The sequence below is a fragment of the Triticum aestivum genome, chromosome 3A, assembly GCF_018294505.1.
Source record: "Triticum aestivum cultivar Chinese Spring chromosome 3A, IWGSC CS RefSeq v2.1, whole genome shotgun sequence".
Taxonomy (NCBI): domain Eukaryota; kingdom Viridiplantae; phylum Streptophyta; class Magnoliopsida; order Poales; family Poaceae; genus Triticum; species Triticum aestivum.
This window is the reverse complement of record NC_057800.1, coordinates 490,227,859-490,231,553: the sequence shown is the minus strand read 5'-3', so window position 1 is coordinate 490,231,553 and position 3,695 is coordinate 490,227,859.

The following is a 3,695-nucleotide window of genomic DNA, read 5'->3' as shown; positions in this document are numbered from 1 at the left end:
AAGTTATGGCAACTCCCTCCATCGATGATGACCTTGACGGACCTTCCATTGATGTTGGCCTTGGTATCGAATATGTGGCATCTTTGGTCTTCTTCTTGGTGATGTTGAAGGGTCAAGACCTTGGACACAATGAGAGCGGGACTTGAATCTTCATCACAAAAGACTTGTTCCTCTTCATCGTTCACTTGTCGGTGCATGGCGACTTGCTCAAGTGCTTCTGTTTCTCCTTCACTCATGGAGTCGTATGTACCATCGTCGTTGAGGATCATGGTCCGCTTGTTGGTACACTCAAAGGACTTGTGGCCTCGGCCTCCGCATGTGAAGCATTTGAAGGAACTTGTCTTGACGGTCTCATCGGTTGGGGTAGATGATGATGAAGCTCTCGGCTTGAAGTTGCTCGTTGTAGGAGGATGACTTGAGGTTGTCGAAGCTTTCTTGTAACTCGACTTGTCAACGTTGCTTGTAGAAGGCTTGGTTGATGTATAAGGTGTTGGAGTCGTTGAAGCTTGTGTGTTGGAGAAGCCGTATGACTGGGATGAGAACTTGGCATACTTGAAGTCATCTTGCACTTGACGTTCTGCTTTGGTAGCTTGATGCACTAGCTCGATGAGGTTCGAGTATGGTTGGAAGTCGGCGATCTTATTGGGGTAATTGAGTCCATTCAAGAAGCGTGCCATAGTTTGCTCATCATCTTCCGTGACATTGGCTCGTATCATGGCAATCTCCATTTCCTTGTAGTACTCTTCAACGCTCTTGGTTCCTTGCTTGAGTAGTTGGAGTTTCTTGAAGAGGTCGCGGTTGTAGTAGGTAGGCACAAAGTGTGCTCTCATGACATCCTTCATTTGCGCCCAAGTAGTGATGGGTGGTTCACCTTTTGCCGCTCTACGCTCAATGACTTGTTCCCACCAAATAAGGACCTAGTATTGGAACTCAAGGGATGCCACCACGATCTTCTTCTCTTCTTCATAGTTGTGCAAGCAAAAGATTTTGTCGACCTTCAATGCCCATGAAACGTACTCTTCAAGATCATTACTTCCATTGAACTTGGGCATGGTGAACTTTAGCTTGCCATAGCGTTGCTCTTCATTGTGTTCGGGGCGGGGATGATGATGTCCTCGAGGAGGAGGATCGTCTCTCACACCTTGCTCTTGTCGTGGAGGAATTCCAATGTCTTGTTGCTCTTGTTGAACTTGGTGTTCTTGGTGAGCTTGTGGAGGAACTTGTCGAGCTTAACGATGCACGTGATCTTGGTATATTTGTTCGTGGACTTCATCATGGAGCGCTTCTTGATGCTCACGAGCTTGTCGGCCCCGGTTGGCTACGGCTCGACTTGATTCTCGGAGGGCTTGTTGCGCCTCAAGTGCTTGAGCTTCTCGCAATTGTTGTTCTTGACGTTGTGCCTCGGCATCTTGTGCTTCTTGGTGTAGTCGCGCTCGCTCTTCCTCTTCGTGTTGGTGTTGTCGTTCTCATGCTTGCGCAAAGGTAGTTTGGTTTTGACAATGTCGTTGTTCTTGAGAGTTGTTGTCGTGTAGAGGGTTGCGGTTTTCTTGAAGATCATGGCGCGTGGCATGTCGAAGAGTATTGGATGTCGGTGTACTTGAGCCGGAGATGGTGTAGTCGGAGTGTCGACTTGAGCGGCTCCGTCTTGATGAGGACGAAGTGGAAGAAGAGCGGTTGAGCAACAAAGCACGAATCCTGTCCGTTCTTGCGTCATTCTCTTGCTTGTGGTCATCGAGCTTGTGGTCAAAATAGTCTCGCGTGCGTTGCTCGGAGAGTCACAAGTCGGTGGCGAGGTTGTCGATGCGTTCACTCATTGCTTGTTGCTCTTGATGCAAAGCACGTTGTGCACCAAAGAGGTGGCTCTTTGTGATGAAGGAAGACATGTCATCGTCTTGCTCGATGTAGAGTGGGTTGGTGGTAGTACTTGGCCTATCCATCATTCCAAACAAATATGTGAGTGGGAGAAAGAGAAGAACTTATACCAAATATACCTTGACCGATGTTGAAGATGGATCAATGATCACTCAATGTGTAACAAGGAAATAACACAATTGGTATCAAGTCTTGTCGGTTTCTCACACCTACACAAGTAAAAGCTTATGGTGGACCTCGATTAGGATGGTGGCACAAAATTTGATGCAATTGTTATTGAGCTTCAATAATGTTGGAAAATATTCGCAAGTTTGCAATGCAACAAGTAGACCTATAGCAAAATATGGTACACGGAAACACACACGCAAAGACATGAAAGGGGTCGTGCAACCAAGGATGAGCCAAAATGTGGAATCCATGAAAATGCTCTTGTTGCACAACACTAGAGAGACGCTAGCACGATTGCACAATCGGCGGATACGAAGACTTGTGCACAACCTACTAAGAAAAAATGCAACGACTTCTATCCCAAGTATGCTCTATGTATGTTATTCCGATGGTATGATCCAAGATGATCTAGTATGACAATCTTAATGTAGTATGATGCTATGGTTCTTGCTTAAAAGCTCTTTGCTTATCTTTCCCTTTTGCTTAAAAGCTTGTTTGGCTCTTTGTGTTTGATCTCTTTTCTCATGCAATGCTTCACGAACTAAGATAGCAATTGTGTATGCGATGACAACTTTGTGACACAAGAGATGATACCAAGATATGCACCAATGATATGTATGTATGCTATGGGAAGTATGATCACTAATGTGCACAAGTCACGTTGCCGGCAATACTCAAAGGCTAGTCTCGATGGGTAAGCTACACAAAAGTAAGGCTATGGTGGTTATCAATGTAATGGCAGGAATGATGTATCACGATACCAAGATGAATTTACTGCTTCTTGCTTACGGTATGGTGTCAAAATGGTGTAGAGGTTGTTGTTGATGACGCGTTCGTGGCGAAGATGAGCGGCGGTGATGTTGATGTAGAACCGTACCTAAATAGCCGAAACACAATAGGACACAGAATCGCAACTCAAATTCTCAAAGCACAATGTGGCAAAAATGTATCGGAGTGCGAAACGAGTAAGCAATGGTGGTTGCGAAAAGTGGTGGTGGTATGGGGATGTTTATGCGGAAGTGGGGTGGCGGCTAAAAATTTCGGGGGCGGGGGGAATTCAGTTTCGTCGGGGTTTTCTAGATGTCCGGGAGGGGGGCGGTCGTCGGACGTCTGTAAGCTGTTGGATGTCCGGTGCCTGGGCGAAAATCGGGCACGGCTAGGGTTTGAGGTGGAGGGGTTAAAATCCATCAAATCCAGGCGATTTTGTGGATGGAAAAGGTGGGGATGATGGGGAAAAGCTAGATCGACTCAAGGCAAAGCAAATCCATGGATCAAATCCAACAAAATTTCACCACACCAACAAATCACAAAAACAAATTGGGGCTATTTTTGTGGGGAATTTTCGAATTAGGGACAAAATCAACAAAACAAGGCTAGAAAACACAACGGGGAGGCTCCGAAATCGTGATCAATGTGGCTCTAGATACCGAGATGATGTAGGGTGGAACCCTAGATGGCCGATCTTTCACGAAAGGAGGGGATCCCGCTATGAACACGATGAACACGAGGGGGATCATGAGGGTGAACACAAGGGGAAACACGACAGAAACACTAAAACCTACAAGATTGATCACACATATGCTAGATTCTCGAACACAAAAGAGTTGACACAATCCATGATAAACAAGGGACGATACACGGTAACCGGTTCTTCT